Raw genomic sequence first — 24021 nt, forward strand, 5'->3', positions numbered from 1 at the left:
GGAACTAACTAATGAAATTCTGTATATGGTAGCAAAATACGATTGTTTTTATATGTTCCGGCTGAAAATGTATGCATACTTATGGTCTCCAACAATCTCATAAAATTTCCAGGGGTTTTTCGCAGACCATTGAAAGCTCAGTTGATAAGGCAGCCTCATAGAAAGCCCAGTACGGCTAACAATGCAGTAACTACCTCTGAGAAATGATTGCTTACCAGTTGATACCCTCAGGGTCTCCCCTTGTAGAGACTCACTACAGCTTTGTTTGAACACGTTTTCAATCATTATTATTCAGGTCCAGTTTTGCATTCTTGTTAAGCTTTAACCACTTAGTAAGCCTTATTCTGTTTGCTAATCAGCATGTAACTCCTGGCTTCATTGAACTGATCTCAGCTGAACTCTCCCTGGGTCCTTCTCAGGACCAAGAAAGAGAATTGGATATTTAAATGGGCCAACTATTGAAACATGGACATGATGGACTAGCTTTTAAACATATGCACTTTTAAAATCTAGATGTAAATGGTGAAAGAATTAAATAAGTCATAGGACTCAAAACTTCTCTATGGCTCTTTTGGAGTTATGAGAGCATTGCCCTAAGGTTGGTTATGAAAGTTTCTAAATGATCAATAACTTCAGTTGTGGGGTTCACAGCAAACACTACTGGGTACCCTGGTTGTAATGCCATGTTGAAACTGACATTGTTGGTTTCAGCGTGATGCTCCCTATTGCAGTTTTCAAGATACTTCACAGCAAAAGTGATCTTTGCAGTATACCTCCTTAATAGGACATACCACAATACAAACAACACTCTTCCCTCAGCTAGAAATTGTTACTACAGAATGAACAAGTGTTAAAGAGAGCTCCAAGGGTCAATAAAGTACACTGCCTCCAGGAGGTATGTTCTGAGTACAAACAAACCAAGAGATCTTGAGAAGTACAGCAAAGTTCTGCTTTCAGAGAGTTACCATGGAGGTTTCTGTAAAGTTATGAGTGCATTTCTTGTGTGCATACATTCAGATGCTTTTTCCAACTAATTCTGCTCAAGTGGCAGTCACTTCTCTTTTGATTTGGATTTAGGGTGATTTCACTAATTCTGCTTTTATTATCAAACAGCCTAAAATGATTCTCAATCTAGGAAACTGAGAGTAATCGTGACCCTAATTGTCACAGACAAAGCAATTAAGAGGAGGTAGGAAATCATAGATCTTAGCAAGAACAAACAGTTTATGTTTTGGCTTTTTAAATTAGCGCAATGTCAGGGGATGTTGAGTTAGTAAAACCTAGCTGATCTGTGTGTGAATGACAGCAGTCATTTTTCAGACCTGTGGCATTGGTAGTCATTGTAAACATAAACTTTACAATGCTCATTCGTCAGTGGAGTTTTATGCTAGAAAATGTGTGGAGAGAATAGAAATCCTAGCAAAATAATGAGCAGACGATTTCCCAATTGGCACTAAGATTCACAGAAATACACAAAGCTGCTGCACTCTGGATTAAGCCACTTTTCAATAATCTTCTTTTTCTAAGGTGTATAAAGGAGTTATTGGTGTGAATCAATATCAGAGAAATGTGGAAAATATGACTGTGTACTGAATCAGACCAAATATGAAGTGTAGTAAAATATTCAACCAGGCAATAGCACAAATAAAGAAACAGGCATTAAAACATGACAGATGCAAAAGATAATGTAGTTTGATGGAAAGAAGGGTTGAATAAGAGAAAATTGAATTCAGTTATTTAATTATAGCTTATAGACTTTGATTGTTGTCTGTAGATAAGCCTAAAGAGAAATGTTATTTAACAATAAACACAAACTAAAGTTACATAATTTACATTAAAACAGGGGTAGTCATGGGACTATTTGAAGACTATGAAAGGCTGGCAAACGAAAATGGATTCAGCAAAGAAGTAAAGGAGCCAGCCAAATTCCCAGGCTAGCAAAATGAACAAGAAGATTTCATTCTTGTGAAATCTCTGAGTGGTTTCTAGGCCCACTTGTGTTTGGTCTTTTGCATAATGCGGAATCTGTCCTTCATTGTCACTTACTTTTAATTCTTGGGAAACTTGTAATTAGTTTCTTTACTGAACAGCAAATGACAGAGGCATAATTAAATTGGAAGCTCCACAAAACTGAAATAAAGAACAAAAAAAAACTCAAAATGAAAAGGAAAAGCTCTCTGATGTTCAAACATCTTTACGATTCGGTAAATTTGATACAAAAGTCACAATGCAAACAAGAAAAGAATACAAAAGGTGGTTTAAATATATAATAAAATGCAGGAACAGGCTATTTCATCATTTAGATCAGAAAAAAATAATAATTGGTGAAATAATCTTTCTCCTTTAAAATTTTCTTAGTTGTGTAATTCTAAGCCCAACAACCCCATACATTTAGAAATTAAACTAAGAACTAAAGATGCTGGAAACCTGAAGCAATTTTGGTGTAAGGGAGCAGTGGTGGAGGGAGGGGAATGGGTTTTGAGGTTGTTACAATTGAGGTATTGAGGCAGAAGAGGGGAGGGCATTATTAGGGAGAGTCTGAGGCAATGTGGTAATGTGGAGGGCTAAAGGTGGCCATAGGATTCTCAGGAGATAAACCTTTTTGAAAATGCTGCATTTGAAAATCAAAGCAAAAAATATCCTGACAATTCTTTGAACGAGATACAGATCAAAGCACTAATCTACTGTGGATCCTAAGTATGGAACTCAATAAAGTTATTTTATGGAATTTGTTATTTAAATTACATCAGTTTGTTAATTGAGAAAGTAGTAGGGAAGTTTAAAATTCGGCTAAATTAAACTTTTGCTAAAATTGGATAGAGCATTAATTATACCTTTGCTTTGTACATGTTTTTAACAAACAAAATGCAGGAAATTTGTGATGGTGCAGGAGACTTAGTCGATATCACAAGGCAAAGGGAATTATTGATATATGAAATAACTGGCTTGGCTAGGATTGTCTTCCTTCAAACAAAAGAGACTGAGGGGAGATTTAATTGTGGGTATAAAATAATGAGTACTAGACAGAGTGAAAGGGAAGGGCTTACTTTGCCTGCCAGACGGATCAATAATCAGGGGACTTTGGTCTAAGTGAATTGTTGAAAGGAATAGAGTGGTGTTAAAGAAAAAAAAATGTACCAGTAGTGTGGACTTGGAACTCAAAAAGATAATGGAGTAGGCTTACTCCCACCGTCACATTTAAACTAAGTCTGGATGAGCATGCAAGTGTTGTGGCTTAGCTAGATAGGAAAGCAATGACTCAAATAGCAGCATCTTTGTCAATATGAAAATGATATGTTGAATGGCCTCTTGCTCTTCCATAAATTTCTATGATCTTAGCATCTCTGCTAATAGGTTTTCTTCATTGGCAGCAAAGAGCATATTACATGTCCAAGTACCAGTCTTAACTCTTTAGATTTCTATTTCCTTTAAGTCTGCAACATGTCAGAAGTAGGATTTTTCCCATCCAGGCCATCATACTCAAAACAAAATATTTTGTTGCAGAAGCTTGCTTTCAATTGGTAGATTAATAAACTAAATGATTTGCTTGAGGCTATTTTGGTTTGCTAGAGCCAAAATACCTGCTCCCCCCTTGAAACAATCTTATTTATTGAGCATTATCATAGGTGAAAATCTGATGAGATTTTTACTTAGCAATTTATAGGGACTGATTGTGGGTTACATAAGAAATTACTAAACTTATTTCTGTTAAGATAATATGCAATGATAATAGTTTTTGAAGCATTAAGCATTTTTTTTCTAAAGCATAACTCACATGAGGTGCTTCTAATGAATATTCTTTATTCACCCAGTTCTGAGGCAGATGAGTTAATTATACTGTGCTAAGCCATCGTAGTCAAAGTCAATCTTCTGTCATTTGCTTCAGCTGCTTGCCTTAAAGAGGCAAATGATTCTGATCCCAGAAAACAGGAATTTTCTGGGGCTTCAGCCACATGAAATGTAATACTCAAGTTCTTCCAAAGGTATTCCCGGTTTCTATTACTCCCAAGTGCCCTTCAGTGTACTGTACCTACTGTTTTAAACAAAAAACTGTTTATACATCTTAGTCTAGAGTTAGATTTTGAAAGGCTTCACTCCTCACTACATTTCTTTTTAGGGTAGAGTTAAACTCAATCCTCTTCTCTCATGCGATGCCTTGTCAATGTTGTTGAAGGAGCATGGATCGTCATTCGGGAGAATCTTAGAGTTTGAGCATAGAAATCGGAGATCAGAAATCCTGGACCACAATGTGGCTCATTTCCTGCTCCATTCAGTAATCTATCATATGTTCAGTTCTGCTTATAGGAAGCATGTGGAAGCTTAAGAGAAATTGCAGAGATGCGCCTGGATTAGAGAAAATACTTTATGAGGAAATATTGTGTGAACTAGGCCTTTCGTTGTTGGAGCAACGGAGTATGAGAGGCAACATGATAGACAATAGACAATAGGTGTAGGAGTAGGCCATTCGGCCCTTCAAACCAGCACCGCCATTCACTGTGATCATGGCTGATCATCCACAATCAGTATCCAATTCCTGCCTTATCCCCATAACCTTTGATTCCAATATCTTTAAGAGCTCTATCCATCTCTTTCTTGAAAGCATCCAGAGACTTGGCCTCCACAGCCTTCTGGGGCAGAGCATTCCATTATTTCCACCACTCTCTGGGTGAAAAAGTTTTTCCTCAGAGGGGTGTAAGATTATAATAGAGCCGCTCAGGAAGCAAAGTAACAAGAAGGCTGTTGACCTTAGCTCTGTTCTCCCCTGCCATCCTTAAACACTGCGCCGGCCAATTGTCTGCTGCCTTTACAGACATTTTCTATCAGTCTTGTAATCTATGCACTGTTCCAGCACTGTTCAAGAAATCTGTTATTATTCCAGTCCTCAACAAGCCAAAGGTAACAGAACTCAGTGACTACAGGCCCAGTTGCCCTTACATCAGTTATAATGATGACTTTTCAGAAGCTGGTCATGTTATTTCTGAAATCCATAACTCTAAATTTTCTAGATCCAGTGCAGTTCACTTACAGAGCGGACACACCTATAGATGATACAGTTAACATTGGCCTGGACTTCATGCTGCTGCACCTTGACTCCTGGATTCGTTGTTGATTTAGTTCCGCCTTCAATACCATCATCCCTGAGCTTCTGCAAGAGAAGTTCTCCAACCTTAATGTACCAAGTCCCATTTGCAGGTGGATTACAACTTCCTGTCTAACAGGAAGTATTATGTGAGACTAGGCAAGCACATCTTCACATCCCACTCAGTCAGCACTGGTGCAGCACAGGGGCGTGTTGTCACCCTTCTCTTAATTTCTCTAAACACCAATGACTCCATCTCCAGTGATCGATTAGTCAAACTGATAAAGGTTTGCAGATGACACCACTGTCATTGGACTAACCACCGGTGGCAATAAATCCAAGTACCATCAAGAAGTAAGTGAACTGGTGTCCAGGTGCAATCACAACAACTTGGAGCTGGATGCTCGAAACCATGGAGATGCATATCAGCCTCATATCAACCTCAGGAGAAACGTGCCTCCTTTCCAGCCACTCATTATCAACAACTCTACAGTTAGCACTGCTTCAACATTATGGTTCCTGGGCATCATTGTTTTGCAGGACCACATGTGGAAGAACCATATCTCCTCCATTAACAAAAAGGCTCGGCAGAGGATGTACTTCTTGTGGCAGTGGGTGAAATTCCATCTTCCCCAGAACATACTGGTGCAGTTCTACACTAAGATCACAGAGAACTCATGCACGACACTCACTACTGAATGGTTTGGTGCAGCATCCTCTCACAATATACAAAACCTACAGCGAACTGTTCGGTCAGCAGAAAAGGCCATTGGCTGCGGTCTACCATCACTGCAGGACTTGTATGTGTCTAGGACAAAGAAATGGGTAGGAAGAATCGGTGCACACACGACCCATCCAGCAAACTGCATTTTCCAAAACAACACATGCAAAATGCTGGAGGAACTCAGCAGGTCAGGCAGCAACTATGGAAATGAATATCCAGTCAATGTTTCGGTCCTAGACCCTTCTTCAGGACTGGAAAGGAAGGGGAAGACAGCAGAATGAAAAGGTGGAGGGAGAGGAAGGAGGATAGCTAGAAAGTGATAGATGAAGCCAGGTGGGTAGGAAAGGTAAAGGGTTGGGGAGGAAGGAACCTGATAACAGCCAAGTTCCCAGGAAGGATACATGGCTGTGGAAGTGCGTCCAGGTGAGTACATGCTTGAAGAGTTGGAGGACAACAGAAATCACAAAGAGGAGTCAGTGAGAAGGGGTCTCACTGAACTCCTGTCGAAGGGAAGATTTAAACTTCTTCAGGGTAGGCATTCCTCAAAGAGACTTTGCAGTGGAGTAGAAAATGATAAACATGAGAAAGTCTGCAGATGCTGGAAATGCAAAGCAACACACACAACATGCTGGAGGAAATGAACAGCACGCTCCCTTCTGGAAAGCACTTAAGAGTTTTAGAACAGAAACCTCACACCATCTTGAAAGTTTCTTCCACCAGGCAGTTAATCTGTGCAACCATTCCAGTTAGCCCCCTCGCCCCCCTTACCCCACCCCCACCCAGCCCCCTCCATCTATTACCTCAGTCACTCAGTCTCTGCACAGTAAGCACTTTAAACCATTTTTTATAATACTGTTTATATTTCAAATACATGCTGGTAGTTATGTATTTATGCACATTTTATTCCATACTTTAACCAACTTTATTTTTAATATTACATTCTTTTTATTGCTGAATGTTGTTTTCTTTGTTGCATGTCATGCCAACACACCACAGCAAATGCCCAATACATGCAAAGATACTGTACTGTGCAAAAGTCTTAGGCACATTGAGTATATATAGCTAGGGTGTACAAGACTTTTGCACTGTACTGTATTTGGTAAAATGGATCAGAGAGCAAGTTGGTAAATCTGGCGTAAGGACATTGGGAAGTGGCAAGAGTGGAGCATCGTGGGAGGGATGTGGCAGAGAAGGGGTGCCAAAGGGAGGGGAGAGTGGTGCAGGTGCTGAAAACCCCAGCTCTGAGACACCAGGCAAGCCTATTTGAATTCCAAACAAATGGTTTATTGTTCATTGCAGAATACCTCTCTGGTGCTTCAGTTCCCTCCCCGCTCCCTTCCCCTTCTCCATGAATCCCTTCACCCTGCCCCCTTCTCCATGAATCCCTTCACCCTGCCCCCTTCTCCATGAAGCCCCTCTCCCTTCCCCATCTCCATGAATCCCTTCACCCTGCCCCCTTCTCCATGAATCCCTTTACCCTCCCCCTTTTCCATGAATCCCCTCTCCCTTCCCCTTCTCCATGAATCCCCTCTCCCTACCCCTTCTCCATGGATCCCTTCACCCTGCCCCCTTCTCCATGAATCCCCTCTCCCTTCCCCTTCTCCATGAATCCCCTCTCCCTTCCACTTCTCCATGAATCCCCTCTCCCTTCCCCTTCTCCATGAATCACTTCACCCTGCCCCCTTCAACATGAATCCCCTCTCCCTTCCCCTTCTCCATGAATCCCCTCTCCCTTCCTCTTCTCCAAGAATCCCTTCACCCTGCCCCCTTCTCCATGAATCCGCTCTCCCTTCCCCTTCTCCATGCATCCCCTCTCCCTTCCCCTTCTCCATGAATACCTTCACCCTGCCCCCTCCATGAATCTCCTCTCCCTTCCGCTTCTCCATGAATCCCTTCACCCTGCCCCCTTCTCCATGAATCCCTTCACCCTGCCCCCTTCTGCATGAAGCCCCTCACCCTTCCCCTTCTCCATGAATCCCTTCACCCTGCCCCCTTCTCCATGAATCCCTTCACCCGCCCCCTTTTCCATGAATCCCATCTCCCATCCCCTTCTCCATGAATCCCCTCTCACTTCCCCTTCTCCATGAATCCCCTCTCCCTTCCCCTTCTCCATTAATCCCTTCACCCTGCCCCCTTCTCCATGAATACCTTCACCCTCCCCCTTCTCCATGAATCCCCTCTCCCTTCCCCTTCTCCATGAATTCCCTCTCCCTTCCCCTTCTCCATGAATCCCCTCTCCCTTCCACTACTCCATGAATCCCATCACCCTGCCCCTTCTCCATGAATCCCCTCTCCCTTCCCCTTCTCCATCAATCCCCTCTCCCTTCCCCTTCTCCATGAATCCCTTCACCCTGCCCCCTTCTCCATGAATCCCCTCTCCATTCCCCTTCTCCATGCATCCCCTCTCCATTCCCCTTCTCCATGAATCCCTTCACCCTGCCCCCTTCTCCATGTATCCCCTCTCCCCTCCCCTTCTCCATGAAACCCCTCTCCCTTCCCCTGCTCCATGAATCCCTTCACCCTGCCCCCTTCTCCATGAACCCCATCTCCCTTCCCCTTCTCCATGCATCCCCTCTCCCTTCCCCTTCTCCATGAATCCCTTCACCCTGCCCCTTCTCCATGTATCCCCTCTCCCTTCCCCTTCTCCATGAATCCCCTCTCCCTTCCCCTTCTCCATGAATCCCCTCTCCCTTCCCCTTCTCCATGAATTCCTTCACCCTGCCCCCTTCTCCATGAATCCCCTCTCCCTTCCCCTTCTCCATGCATCCCCTCTCCCTTCCCCTTCTCCATGAATACCTTCACCCTGCCCCCTCCATGAATCCCCTCTCCCTTCCCCTTCTCCATGAATCCCTTCACCCTGCCCCTTCTCCATGAATCCCCTCTCCCTTCCCCTTCTCCATGAATCCCCTCTCCCTTCCCCTTCTCCATGAAGCCCCTCTCCCTTCCCCTTCTCCATGAATCCCTTCACCCTGCCCATTCTCCATGAATCCCTTCACCCTGTCCGCTTCTCCATGAATCCCCTCTCCCTTCCCCTTCTCCATGAATCCACTCTCCCTTCCCCTTCTCCATGAATCCCTTCACCATGCCCCTTCTGCATGTATCCCCTCTCCCTTCCCCTTCTCCATGAATCCCCTCTCCCTTCCCCTTCTCCATGAATCCCCTCTCCCTTCCCCTCTCCATGAATTCCTTCACCCTGCCCCCTTCTCCATGAATCCCCTCTCCCTTCCCCTTCTCCATGCATCCCCTCTCCCTTCCCCTTCTCCATGAATACCTTCACCCTGCCCCCTCCATGAATCCCCTCTCCCTTCCCCTTCTCCATGAATCCCTTCACCCTGCCCCTTCTCCATTAATCTCCTCTCCCTTCCCCTTCTCCATGAATCCCTTCACCCTGCCCCCTTCTCCAGGAATCCCCACTCCCTTCCCCTTCTCCATGCATCCCCTCTCCCTTCCCCTTCTCCATGAATACCTTCACCCTGCCCCCTCCATGAATCCCCTCTCCCTTCCCCTTCTCCATGAATCCCTTCACCCTGCCCCTTCTCCATGAATCCCCTCTCCCTTCCCCTTCTCCATGAATCCCCTCTCCCTTCCCCTTCTCCATGAATCCCCTCTCCCTTCCCCTTCTCCATGAATCCCTTCACCCTGCCCATTCTCCATAAATCCCTTCACCCTGTCCGCTTCTCCATGAATCCCCTCTCCCTTCCCCTTCTCCATGAATTCACTCTCCCTTCCCCTTCTCCATGAATCCCTTCACCCTGCCCCTTCTCCATGTATCCCCTCTCCCTTCCCCTTCTCCATGAATCCCCTCTCCCTTCCCCTTCTCCATGAATCCCCTCTCCCTTCCCCTTCTCCATGAATTCCTTCACACTGCCCCCTTCTCCATGAATCCCCTCTCCCTTCCCCTACTCCATGCATCCCCTCTCCCTTCCCCTTCTCCATGAATACCTTCACACTGCCCCCTCCATGAATCCCCTCTCCCTTCCCCTTCTCCATGAATCCCTTCACCCTGCCCCTTCTCCATGAATCCCTTCACCCTGCCCCCTTCTCCATGAATCCCATCTCCCTTCCCCTTCTCCATTAATCCCTTAACCCTGACCCCTTCTCCATGAATCCCCTCTTCCTTCCCCTTCTCCATGAGTCCCTTCACCCTGCCCCCTTCTCCATGAATCCCCTCTCCCTTCCCCTTCTCCATTAATCCCTTCACCCTGCCCCCTTCTCCATGAATCCGCTCTCCCTTCCCCTTCTCCATTAATCCCCTCTCCCTTCCCCTTCTCCATGCATCCCCTCTCCCTTCTCCTTCTCCATGAGTCCCTTCACCCTGCCCCCTTCTCCATGAATCCCCTCTCCCTTCCCCTTCTCCATTAATCCCTTCACCCTGCCCCCTTCTCCATGAATCCGCTCTCCCTTCCCCTTCTCCATGAATCCCCTCTCCCTTCCCCTTCTCCATGAATCCCTTCACCCTGCCTGCTTCTCCATGAATCCCCTCTCCCTTCCCCTTCTCCATGAATCCCCTCTCCCTTCCCCTTCTTCATGAGTCCCTTCACCCTGCCCCCTTCTCCATGAATCCCCTCTCCCTTCCCCTTCTCCATTAATCCCTTCACCCTGCCCCCTTCGACATGAATCCGCTCTCCCTTCCCCTTCTCCATGAATCCCCTCTCCCTTCCCCTTCTCCATGAATCCCCTCTCCCTTCCCCTTCTCCATGAATCCCTTCACCCTGCCCCCTTCTCCATGAATCCCCTCTCCCTTCCCCTTCTCGATGAATCGGTTCACCTTGCCCCCTTCTCCATGAATCCCCTCTCCCTTCACCTTCTCCATGAATCCCCTCTCCCTTCCCCTTCTCCATGAATCCCTTCACCTTGCCCCCTTCTCCATGAATCCCGTCTTTCTTCCCCTTCTCCATGAATCCCCTCTCCCTTCTCCTTCTCCATGAATCCCTTCACCCTGCCTGCTTCTCCATGAATCCCCTCTCCCTTCCCCTTCTCCATGCATCCCCTCTCCCTTCCCCTTCTCCATGAATACCTTCACCCTGCCCCTTCCATGAATCCCCTCTCCCTTCCCCTTCTCCATGAATCCCCTCTCCCTTCCCCTTCTCCATGAATCCCTTCACCCTGCCCCTTCTCAATGAATCCCCTCTCCCTTCCCCTTCTCCATGAATCCCCTCTCCCTTCCCCTTCTCCATGAATCCCTTCACCCCGCCCCCTTCTCCATGAATCGCCTCTCCATTCCCCTTCTCCATGCAACCCTCTCCCTTCCCCTTCTCCATCAATCCCTTCACCCTGCCCCCTTCTCCATGAATCCCCTCTCCCTTCCCCTTCTCCATGAATCCCTTCACCTTGCCCCTTCTCCATTAATCCCCTCTCCCTTCCCCTTCTCCGTAAATCCCCTCTCCCTTCCCCATCTCCATGAATCCCTTCACCCTGCCCCCTTCTCCATGAATCCCCTCTCCCCTACCCTTCTCCATGAATCCCCTCTCCCTTCCTTTTCTCCATGAATCCCCTCTCCCTTCCCCTTCTCCATGAATCCCTTCACCCTGCCCCCTTCTCCATGAATCCCCTCTCCCCTCCCCTTCTCCATGAATCCCCTCTCCCTTCCCCTGCTCCATGAATCCCTTCACCCTGCCCCCTTCTCCATGAACCCCATCTCCCTTCCCCTTCTCCATGCATCCCCTCTCCCTTCACCTTCTCCATGAATACCTTCACCCCGCCCCCTCCATGAATCCCCTCTCCCTTCCCCTTCTCCATGAATCCCCTCTCCCTTCCCCTTCTCCATGAATCCCTTCACCCTGCCCCTTCTCCATGTATCCCCTCTCCCTTCCCCTTCTCCATGAATCCCCTCTCCCTTCCCCTTCTCCATGAATCCCTTCACCCTGCCCCTTCTCCATGTATCCCCTCTCCCTTCCCCTTCTCCATGAATCCCCTCTCCCTTCCCCTTCTCCATGAATCCCCTCTCCCTTCCCCTTCTCCATGAATTCCTTCACCCTGCCCCCTTCTCCATGAATCCCCTCTCCCTTCCCCTTCTCCATGAATCCCCTCTCCCTTCCCCTTCTCCATAAATCCCTTCAACTTGCCCCCTTCTCCATGAATCCCGTCTCCCTTCCCCTTCTCCATGAATCCCCTCTCCTTTCCCCTTCTCCATGCATTCCCTCTCACTTCCACTTCTCCATGAATCACCTCTCCCTTCCCCTTCTCCATGAATCCCCTCTCCCTTCCTCTTCTCCATGAATCCCTTCACCCTGCCCCCTTCTCCAGGCATCCCCTCTCCATTCCCCTTCTCCATGCATACCTTCACCCTGACCCCTACATGAATCTCCTCTCCCTTCCCCTTCTCCATGAATCCCTTCACCCTGCCCCCTTCTCCAGGAATCCCCTCTCCCTTCCCCTTCTCCATGAATCCCTTCACCCTGCCCCTTCTCCATGAATCCCCTCTCCCTTCCCCTTCTCCATGAATCCCCTTTCCCTTCCCCTTCTCCGTGAATCCCCTCTCCCTTCCCCATCTCCATGAATCCCTTCACCTTGCCCCCTTCTCCATGAATCCCCTCTCTCCTCCCCTTCTCCATGAATCCCCTCTCCCTTCCCTTTTTCCATGAATCCCCTCTCCCTTCCCCTTCTCCATGAATCCCTTCACCCTGCCCCCTTCTCCATGAATCCCCTCTCCCCTACCCTTCTCCATGAATCCCCTCTCCCTTCCCCTGCTCCATGAATCCCTTCACCCTGCCCCCTTCTCCATGAACTCCATCTCCCTTCCCCTTCTCCATGCATCCCCTCTCCCTTCCCCTTCTCCATGAATACCTTCACCCCGCCCCCTCCATGAATCCACTCTCCCTTCCCCTTCTCCATGAATCCCCTCTCCCTTCCCCTTCCCCATGAATCCCTTCACCCTGCCCCTTCTCCATGTATCCCCTCTCCCTTCCCCGTCTCCATGAATCCCCTCTCCCTTCCGCTTCTCCATGAATACCTTCACCCCGCCCCCTCCATGAATCCCCTCTCCCTTCCCCTTCTCCATGAATCCCCTCTCCCTTCCCCTTCTCCATGAATCCCTTCACCCTGCCCCTTCACCATGTATCCCCTCTCCCTTCCCCTTCTCCATGAATCCCCTCTCCCTTCCCCTTCTCCATGAATCCCCTCTCCCTTCCCCTTCTCCATGAATTCCTTCACCCTGCCCCCTTCTCCATGAATCCCCTCTCCCTTCCCCTACTCCATGCATCCCCTCTCCCTTCCCCTTCTCCATGAATACCTTCACACTGCCCCCTCCATGAATCCCCTCTCCCTTCCCCTTCTCCATGAATCCCTTCACCCTGCCCCTTCTCCATGAATCCCCTCTCCCTTCCCCTTCTCCATGAATCCCCTCTCCCTTGCCCTTCTCCATGAATCCCCTCTCCCTGCCCCTTCTCCATGAATCCCTTCACCCTGCCCATTCTCCATGAATCCCTTCACCCTGCCCCCTTCTCCATGAATCCATTCACCCTGCCCATTCTCCATGAATCCCTTCACCCTGTCCCCTTCTCCATGAATCCCCTCTCCCTTCCCCTTCTCCATGAATCCCCTCTCCTTTCCCCTTCTCCATGCATTCCCTCTTCCTTCCCCTTCTCCATGAATACCTTCACCCTGCCTCTTCCATGAATCCCCTCTCCCTTCCCCTTCTCCATGAATCCCTTCACCCTGCCACCTTCTCCATGAATCCCCTCTCCCTTCCCCTTCTCCATGAATCCCTTCACCCTGCCCCCTTCTCCATGAATCCCCTCTCCATTCCCCTTCTCCATGCATCCCCTCTCCCTTCCCCTTCTCCATGAATCCCTTCACCCTTCCCCTTCTCCATGAATCCCCTCTCCCTTACCCTTCTCCATGAATCCCCTCTCCCTTCCACTTCTCCATGAATCCCCACTCCCTTCCCCTTCTCCATGAATCCCCTCTCCCTTCCCCTTCTCCATGAATCCCTTTACCCTGCCCCCTTCTCCATTAATCCCTTCCCCCTTCCCCTTTTCCATGCATCCCCTCTCCCTTCCCCTTCTCCATGAATCCCCTCTCCCTTACCCTTCTCCATGAATCCCTTCTCCCTTCCCCTTCTCCATGAATCCCCTCTCCCTTCCCCTTCTCCGATAATCCCTTCACCCTGCCCCCTTCTCCATTAATCCCCTCTCCCTTCCCCTTCTCCATGCATCCCCTCTCCCTTCCCCTTCTCCATGAATACCTTCACCCTGCCCCCTCCATGAATCCCCTCCCCCTTCCCCTTCTCCATGAATCCCTTCACCCTTCCTCCTTCTCCATGAATATCCTCTCCCTTCCCCTTCTCCATGAATCCCTTCACCCTTCCCCTTCTCCATGAATCCCCTCTCCCTTACCCTTCTCCATTCCCCTTCTCCATGAATGCCCTCTCCCTTCCCCTTCACCATGCACCCCTCTCCCTTCCCCTTCTCCATGAATACCTTCACCCTGCCCACTCCATGAATCCCCTCTCCCTTCCCCTTCTCCATGAATCCCTTCACCCTGCCGCCTTCTCCATGAATATCCTCTCCCTTCCCCTTCTCCATGAATCCCTTCACCCTGCCCCTTCTCCATGGATCCCCTCTCCCTTACCCTTCTCCATGAATCCCCTCTCCCTTCCCCTTCTCCATGAATCCCCTCTCCCTTCCCCTTCTCCGATAATCCCTTCACCCTGCCCCCTTCTCCATTAATCCCCTCTCCCTTCCCCTTCTCCATGAATACCTTCACCCTGCCCCCTCCATGAATCCCCTCTCCCTTCCCCTTCTCCATGAATCCCTTCACCCTTCCTCCTTCTCCATGAATATCCTCTCCCTTCCCCTTCTCCAAGAATCCCTTCACCCTTCCCCTTCTCCATGAATCCCCTCTCCCTTACCCTTCTCCATGAATCCCCTCTCCATTCCCCTTCTCCATGAATCCCCTCTCCATTCCCCTTCTCCATGATTCCCCTTTCCCTCCCCCTTCTCCATGAATCCCTTCACCCTGCCCCCTTCTCCATTAATCCCTTCTCCCTTCCCCTTTTCCATGCATCCCCTCTCTCTTCCCCTTCTCCATGAATCCCTTCACCCTGCCTCCTTCTCCATGAATCCCCTCTCCCTTCCCCGTCTCCATGAATCCCATCACCCTGCCCCTTCTCCATGAATCCCCTCTCCCTTCCCCTTCTCCATGAATCCCCTCTCCTTCCCCTTCTCAATGAATTCCTTCACCCTGCCCCCTTCTCCATGAATCCCCTCTCCCTTCCCCTTCTCCATGAATCCCTTTCCCTTCCCCTTCTCCATGAATCCCTTCACCCTGCCCCCTTCTACATGAATCCCCTCTCCCTTCCCCTTCTCCATGAATCCCTTCACCCTGCCTCCTTCTACATGAATCCCCTCTCCCTTCCCCTTCTCCATGAATCCCTTCACCCTGCCCCTTCTCCATGAATCCCCTCTCCCTTCCCCTTCTCCATGAATCCCCTCTCCCTTCCCCTTTCTTCATGAATCCCCTCTCCCTTCCCCTTCTCCATGAATCCCTTCACCCTGCTCCCTTTTCCATGAATCCCCTGTACCTTCCCCTTCTCCATGAATCCCCTTTCCCTTCCCCTTCTCCATGAATACGTTCACCCTGCCCCCTCCATGAATCCCCTCTCCCTTCCCCTTCTCCATGAATCCCTTCACCCTGCCCCCTTCTCCATGAATCCCCTCTCCCTTCCCCTTCTCCATGAATACCTTCACCCCGCCCCCTCCATGAATCCCCTCTCCCTTCCCCTTCTCCATGAATCCCTTCACCCTGCCCCCTTCTCCATGAATCCCCTCTCCCTTCCCCTTCTGCATGAATCCCTTCACCCAGCCCCTTCTCCATGTATCCCCTCTCCCTTCCCCTTCTCCATGAATCCCCTCTCCCTTCCCCTTCTCCATGAATCCCCTCTCCCTTACCCTTCACCATGAATCCCTTCACCCTGCACCCTTCTCCATGAATCCCCTCTCCCTTCCCCTTCTCCATGAATCCCCTCTCCCTTCCCCTTCTCCATGAATCCCTTCACCCTGACCCTTCTCCATTAATCCCCTCTCCCTTCTCCTGCTCCATGCATCCCTCCTCCCTTCCCCTTCTCCATGTATCCCCTCTCCCTTCCACTTCTCCATGAATCCCCTCACCCTGCCCCCTTCTCCATGAATCCCCTCTCCCTTCCCCTTCTGCATGAATCCCCTCTCCCTTCCCCTTCTTCATGAATCCCTTCTCCCTGCCCCCTTCTCCATGAATCACCTCTCCCTTCCACTTTTCCATGAACCCCTTCACCTTGCCCCCTTCTCCATGAATCCCCTCTCCCTTCCCCATCTCCATGAATCCCCTCTCCCTTCCCCTTCTCCATGAATCCCTTCACCCTGCCCCAGTCTCCATGAAACCCCTCTCCCTTCCCCTTCTCCATGCATCCCCTCTCCCTTCCCCTTCTCCATGAATACCTTCACCCCACCCCCTCCATGAATCTCCTCTCCCTTCCCCTTCTCCATGAATCCCTTCACCCTGCCCCCTCTCCATGAATCCCCTCTCCCTTCCCCTTCTCCATGAATCCCTTCACCCTGCCTCCTTCTCCATGAATATCCTCTCCCTTCCCCTTCTCCATGAATCCCTTCACCCTTCCCCTTCTCCATGAATCCCCTCTCCCTTACCCTTCTCCATGAATCCCCTCTCCCTTCCCCTTCTCTATGAATCCCCTCTCCCTTCCCCTTCCCCATGAATCCCCTCTCCCTTCCCCTTCTCCATGAATCCCTTCACCCTGCCCCCTTCTCCATTAATCCCTTCTCCCTTCCCCTTTTCCCTGCATCCCCTCTCCCATCCCCTTCTCCATGAATCCCTTCACCCTGCCTCCTTCTCCATGAATCCCCTCTCCCTTCCTCTTCTCCATGAATCCCTTCACCCTTCCCCTTCTCCATGAATCCCCTCTCCCTTCCCCTTCTCCATGAATCCCCTCTCCTTCCCCTTCTCCATGCATTCCTTCACCCTGCCCCCTTCTCCATGAATGCCCTCTCCCTTCCCCTTCTCCATGAATCCCCACTCCCTTCCTCTTCTCCATGAATACCTTCACCCTGCCCCTTCCATGAATTCCCTCTCCCTTCCCCTTCTCCATGAATCTCTTCACCCTGCCTCCTTCTCCATGAATCCCCTGTCCCTTCCGCTTCTCCATGAATCCCTTCACCCTGCCCCTTCTCCATGAATCCCCTCTCCCTTCCCCTTCTCCATGAATCCCCTCTCCCTTCCCCTTTCTTCATGAATCCCCTCTCCCTTCCCCTTCTCCATAAATCCCTTCACCCTGCTTCCTTTTCCATGAATCCCCTGTCCCTTCCCCTTCTCCATGAATCCCCTTTCCCTTCCCCTTCTCCATGAATACCTTCACCCTGCCCCCTCCATGAATCCCCTCTCCCTTCCCCTTCTCCATGAATCTCCTCTCCCTTCCCCTTCTCCATGAATCCCCTCTCCTTCTCCTTCTCCATGAATTCCTTCACCCTGCCCCCTTCTCCATGAATCCCCTCTCCCTTCCCCTTCTCCATGAATACCTTCACCCTGCCCCCTTCTCCATGAATCCCCTCTCCCTTCCCCTTCTCCATGAATCCCTTCACCCAGCCCCTTCTCCATGTATCCCCTCTCCCCTCCCCTTCTCCATGAATCCCCTCTCCCTTCCCCTTCTCCATGAATCCCCTCTCCCTTACCCTTCACCATGAATCCCTTCACCCTGCACCCTTCTCCATGAATCCCCTCTCCCTTCCCCTTCTCCATGAATCCCCTCTCCCTTCCCCTTCTCCATGAATCCCTTCACCCTGCCCCCTTCTCCATGAATCCCCTCTCCCTTCCCCTTCTCCATGAATCCCTTCACCCAGCCCCTTCTCCATGTATCCCCTCTCCCTTCCCCTTCTCCATGAATCCCCTCTCCCTTCCCCTTCTCCATGAATCCCCTCACCCTTACCCTTCACCATGAATCCCTTCACCCTGCACCCTTCTCCATGAATCCACTCTCCCTTCCCCTTCTCCATGAATCCCCTCTCCCTTCCCCTTCTCCATGAATCCCTTCACCCTGCCCCCTTCTCCATTAATCCCCTCTCCCTTCTCCTGCTCCATGCATCCCTCCTCCCTTCCCCTTCTCCATGTATCCCCTCTCCCTTCCACTTCTCCATGAATCCCCTCACCCTGCCCCCTTCTCCATGAATCCCCTCTCCCGTCCCCTTCTGCATGAATCCCCTCTCCCTTCCCCTTCTTCATGAATCCCTTCTCCCTGCCCCCTTCTCCATGAATCACCTCTCCCTTCCACTTTTCCATGAACCCCTTCACCTTGCCCCCTTCTCCATGAATCCCCTCTCCCTTCCCCATCTCCATGAATCCCCTCTCCCTTCCCCTTCTCCATGAATCCCTTCACCCTGCCCCCGTCTCCATGAAACCCCTCTCCCTTCCCCTTCTCCATGCATCCCCTCTCCCTTCCCTTTCTCCATGAATACCTTCACCCCACCCCCTCCATGAATCTCCTCTCCCTTCCCCTTCTCCATGAATCCCTTCACCCTGCCCCCTCTCCATGAATCCCCTCTCCCTTCCCCTTCTCCATGAATCCCTTCACCCTGCCTCCTTCTCCATGAATATCCTCTCCCTTCCCCTTCTCCATGAATCCCTTCACCCTTCCCCTTCTCCATGAATCCCCTCTCCCTTACCCTTCTCCATGAATCCCCTCTCCCTTCCCCTTCTCCATGAATCCCCTCTCCCTTCCCCTTCTCCATGAATCCCCTCTCCCTTCGCCTTCTCCATGAATCCCTTCACCCTGCCCCCTTCTCCATTAATCCCTTCTCCCTTCCCCTTTTCCATGCATTCCCTCTCCCATCCCCTTCTCCATGAATCCCTTCACCCTGCCTCCTTCTCCATGAATCCCCTCTCCCTTCCTCGTCTCCATGAATCCCTTCACCCTGCCCCTTCTCCATGAATCCCCTCTCCCTTCCCCTTCTCCATGAATCCCCTCTCCTTCCCCTTCTCCATGAATTCCTTCACCCTGCCCCCTTCTCCATGAATCCCCTCTCCCTTCCCCTTCTCCATGAATCCCCACTCCCTTCCTCTTCTCCATGAATACCTTCACCCAGCCCCTTCCATGAATCCCCCCTCCCTTCCCCTTCTCCATGAATCTCTTCACCCTGCCTCCTTTTCCATGAATCCCCTGTCCCTTCCCCTTCTCCATGAATCCCTTCACCCTGCCCCTTCTCCATGAATCCCCTCTCCCTTCCCCTTCTCCATGAATCCCCTCTCCCTTCCCCTTTCTTCATGAATCCCCTCTCCCTTCCCCTTCTCCATAAATCCCTTCACCCTGCTTCCTTTTCCATGAATCCCCTGTCCCTTCCCCTTCTCCATGAATCCCCTTTCCCTTCCCCTTCTCCATGAATACCTTCACCCTGCCCCCTCCATGAATCCCCTCTCCCTTCCCCTTCTCCATGAATCTCCTCTCCCTTCCCCTTCTCCATGAATCCCCTCTCCTTCCCCTTCTCCATGAATTCCTTCACCCTGCCCCCTTCTCCATGAATCCCCTCTCCCTTCCCCTTCTCCATGAATCCCCTCTCCCTTCCCCTTCTACATGAATCCCCTCTCCCTTCCCCTTCTCCATGAATCCCCTCTCCCTTACCCTTCTCCATGAATCCCTTCACCCTGCACCCTTCTCCATGAATCCCCTCTCCCTTCCCCTTCTCCATGAATCCCCTCTCCCTTCCCCTTCTCCATGAATCACTTCACCCTGCCCCCTTCTCCATTAATCCCCTCTCCCTTCTCCTGCTCCATGCATCCCTCCTCCCTTCCCCTTCTCCATGTATCCCCTCTCCCTTCCCCTTCTCCATGAGTCCCTTCACCCTGCCCCCTTCTCCATGAATCCCCTCTCCCTTCCCCTGCTACATGAATCCCTTCACCCTGCCCCTTCTCCATGAATCCCCTCTGCCTTCCCCTTCTCCATGAATCCCCTTTCCCTTCCCCTTCTCCATGAATCCCCTCTCCTTTCCCCTTCTCCATGAATCCCCTCTCGCTTCCCATTCTCCATGAATCCCTTCACCCTGCCCCCTTCTCCATGAATCCCCTCTTCCTTCCCCTTCTCCACGCATCCCCTCTCCCTTCCCCTTTTCCATGAATCCTCTCACCCTGCCCCCTTCTCATTGAATCCCCTCTCCCTTCCCCTTTGCATGAATCCCCTCTCCCTTCCCCTTCTCCATGAATCCCTTCTCCCTGCCCCCTTCTCCATGAATCCCCTCTCCCTTCCCCTTTTCCATGAATCCCTTCAACTTGCCCCCTTCTCCATGAATCCCCTCTCCCTACCCCATCTCCATGAATCCCCACTCCCTTCCCCTTCTCCATGAATCCCTTCACCCTGCCCCTGTCTCCATGAAACCCCTCTCCCTTCCCCTTCTCCATGCATCCCCTCTCCCTTCCCCTTCTCCATGAATACCTTCACCCCGCCCCCTCCATCAATCTCCTCTCCCTTCCCCTTCTCCATGAATCCATTCACCCTGCCCCTTCTCCATGAATCCCCTCTCCCTTCCCCTCTCCATGAATCCCTTCACCTTGCCCCTTCTCCATGAATCACCTCTCCCTTCCCCCTTTCCATGAATCCCCTCTCCCTTCCCCTTCTCCATGAATCCCCTCTCCCTTCCCCTTCTCCATGAATCCCTTCACCCTGCACCCTTCTCCATGAATCCCCTCTCCCTTCCCTTTCTCCATGAATCCCCTCTCCCTTCCCCTTCTCCATGAATCCCTTCACCCTGCCCCCTTCTCCATTAATCCCCTCTCCCTTCTCCTGCTCCATGCATCCCTCCTCCCTTCCCCTTCTCCATGTATCCCCTCTCCCTTCCCCTTCTCCATGAGTCCCTTCACCCTGCCCCCCTATCCATGAATCCCCTCTCCCTTCCCCTGCTACATGAATCCCTTCACCCTGCCCCTTCTCCATGTATCTCCTCTGCCATCTCCTTCTCCATGAATCCCCTTTCCCTTCCCCTTCTCCATGAATCCCCTCTCCTTTCCCCATCTCCATGAATCCCCTCTGGCTTCCCCTTCTCCATGAATCCCTTCACCCTCCCCCCTTCTCCATGAATCCCCTCTTCATTCCCCTTCTCAACGCATCCCCTCTCCCTTCCCCTTCTCCATGAATCCCCTCACCCTGCCCCGTTCTCCATGAATCCCCTCTCCCTTCCCCTTCTGCATGAATCCCCTCTCCCATCCCCTTCTCCATGAATCCCTTCTCCCTGCCCCCTTCTCCATGAATCCCCTCTCCCTTCCCCATCTCCATGAATCTCCTCTCCCTTCCCCTTCTCCATGAATCCCTTCACCCTGCCCCCGTCTCCATGAAACCCCTCTCCCTTCCCCTTCTCCATGCATCCCCTCTCCCTTCCCCTTCTCCATGAATACCTTCACCCCGCCCCCTCTATGAATCTCCTCTCCCTTCCCCTTCTCCATGAATCCCTTCACCCTGCCCCTTCTCCATGAATCCCCTCTCCCTTCCCCTTCTCCATGAATCCCTTCACCCTGCCTCCTTCTCCATGAATATCCTCTCCCTTCCCCTTCTCCATGAATCCCTTCACCCTTCCCCTTCTCCATGAATCCCCTCTCCCTTACCCTTCTCCATGAATCCCCTCTCCCTTCCCCTTCTCCATGAATCCCCTATCCCTTCCCCTACTCCATGAATCCCCTCTCCCTTCCCCTTCTCCATGAATACCTTCACCCTGCCCCCTTCTCCATTAATCCCTTCTCCCTTCCCCTTTTCCATGCATCCCCTCTCCGTTCCCCTTCTCCATGAATCCCCTCTCCCTTACCCTTCTCCATGAATCCTTTCTCCCTTCCCCTTCTCCATGAATCCCCTCTCCCTTGCCCTTCTCCGATAATCCCTTCACCCTGCCCCCTTCTCCATTAATCCCCTCTCCCTTCCCCTTCTCCATGCATCCCCTCCCCCTTCCCCTTCTCCATGAATACCTTCACCCTGCCCCCTCCATGAATACCCTCTCCCTTCCCCTTCTCCATGAATCGCTTCACCCTTCCTCCTTCACCATGAATCCCCTCTCCCTTCCCTTTCTCCATGAATCCCCTCTCCTTCCCCTTCTCCATGAATTCCTTCACCCTGCCCCCTTCTCCATGAATCCCCTCTCCCTTCCTCGTCTCCATGAATCCCTTCACCCTGCCCCTTCTCCATGAATCCCCTCTCCCTTCCCCTTCTCCATGAATCCCCTCTCCTTCCCCTTCTCCATGAATTCCTTCACCCTGCCCCCTTCTCCATGAATCCCCTCTCGCTTCCCCTTCTCCATGAATCCCCACTCCCTTCCTCTTCTCCATGAATACCTTCACCCTGCCCCTTCCATGAATCCCCTCTCCCTTCCCCTTCTCCATGAATCCCCTTTCCCTTCCCCTGCTCCATGAATACCTTCACCCTGCCCCCTCCATGAATCCCCTCTCCCTTCCCCTTCTCCATGAATTTCCTCTCCCTTCCCCTTCTCCATGAATCCCCTCTCCTTCCCCTTCTCCATGAATTGCTTCACCCTGCCCCCTTCTCCATGAATCCCCTCTCCCTTCCCCTTCTCCATGAATCCCCTGTCCCTTCCCCTTCTACATGAATCCCCTCTCCCTTCCCCTTCTCCATGAATCCCCTCTCCCTTACCCTTCTCCATGAATCCCTTCACCCTGCACCCTTCTCCATGAATCCCCTCTCCTTTCCCCTTCTCCATGAATCCCCTCTCCCTTCCCCTTCTCCATGAATCACTTCACCCTGCCCCCTTCTCCATTAATCCCCTCTCCCTTCTCCTGCTCCATGCATCCCTCCTCCCTTCCCCTTCTCCATGTATCCCCTCTCCCTTCCCCTTCTCCATGAGTCCCTTCACCCTGCCCCCTTCTCCATGAATCCCCTCTCCCTTCCCCTGCTACATGAATCCCTTCACCCTGCCCCTTCTCCATGAATCCCCTCTGCCTTCCCCTTCTCCATGAATCCCCTTTCCCTTCCCCTTCTCCATGAATCCCCTCTCCTTTCCCCTTCTCCATGAATCCCCTCTCGCTTCCCATTCTCCATGAATCCCTTCACCCTGCCCCCTTCTCCATGAATCCCCTCTTCCTTCCCCTTCTCCACGCATCCCCTCTCCCTTCCCCTTTTCCATGAATCCCCTCACCCTGCCCCCTTCTCATTGAATCCCCTCTCCCTTCCCCTTTGCATTAATCCCCTCTCCCTTCCCCTTCTCCATGAATCCCTTCTCCCTGCCCCCTTCTCCATGAATCCCCTCTCCCTTCCCCTTTTCCATGAATCCCTTCACCTTGCCCCCTTCTCCATGAATCCCCTCTCCCTACCCCATCTCCATGAATCCCCTCTCCCTTCCCCTTCTCCATGAATCCCTTCACCCTGCCCCCGTCTCCATGAAACCCCTCTCCCTTCCCCTTCTCAACGCATCCCCTCTCCCTTCCCCTTCTCCATGAATCCCCTCACCCTGCCCCCTTCTCCATGAATCCCCTCTCCCTTCCCCTTCTGCATGAATCCCCTCTCCCTTCCCCTTTTCCATGAATCCTCTCACCCTGCCCCCTTCTCATTGAATCCCCTCTCCCTTCCCCTTTGCATGAATCCCCTCTCCCTTCCCCTTCTCCATGAATCCCTTCTCCCTGCCCCCTTCTCCATGAATCCCCTCTCCCTTCCCCTTTTCCATGAATCCCTTCACCTTGCCCCCTTCTCCATGAATCCCCTCTCCCTACCCCATCTCCATGAATCCCCTCTCCCTTCCCCTTCTCCATGAATCCCTTCACCCTGCCCCCGTCTCCATGAAAACCCTCTCCCTTCCCCTTCTCCATGCATCCCCTCTCCCTTCCCCTTCTCCATGAATACCTTCACCCCGCCCCCTCCATCAATCTCCTCTCCCTTCCCCTTCTCCATGAATCCATTCACCCTGCCCCTTCTCCATGAATCCCCTCTCCCTTCCCCTCTCCATGAATCCCTTCACCTTGCCCCTTCTCCATGAATCACCTCTCCCTTCCCCCTCTCCATGAATCCCCTCTCCCTTCCCCTTCTCCATGAATCCCCTCTCCCTTCCCCTTCTCCATGAATCCCTTCACCCTGCACCCTTCTCCATGAATCCCCTCTCCCTTCCCTTTCTCCATGAATCCCCTCTCCCTTCCCCTTCTCCATGAATCCCTTCACCCTGCCCCCTTCTCCATTAATCCCCTCTCCCTTCTCCTGCTCCATGCATCCCTCCTCCCTTCCCCTTCTCCATGTATCCCCTCTCCCTTCCCCTTCTCC

The 24021-nt window shown here is 51.3% G+C and overlaps 1 protein-coding gene across 1 annotated transcript in view; it reads left to right on the forward strand.

Moving 5' to 3' along the window:
- The window catches only part of ntrk2a (neurotrophic tyrosine kinase, receptor, type 2a), a 308857-nt gene that overhangs the window by 211158 nt on the left and 73678 nt on the right, over positions 1 to 24021 (forward strand). The gene's annotated exons all lie outside the window — the stretch shown is intronic.

Source organism: Mobula hypostoma, chromosome 16 (assembly GCF_963921235.1).
Source record: "Mobula hypostoma chromosome 16, sMobHyp1.1, whole genome shotgun sequence".
In the NCBI taxonomy this organism is placed as follows: Eukaryota; Metazoa; Chordata; class Chondrichthyes; order Myliobatiformes; family Myliobatidae; genus Mobula; species Mobula hypostoma.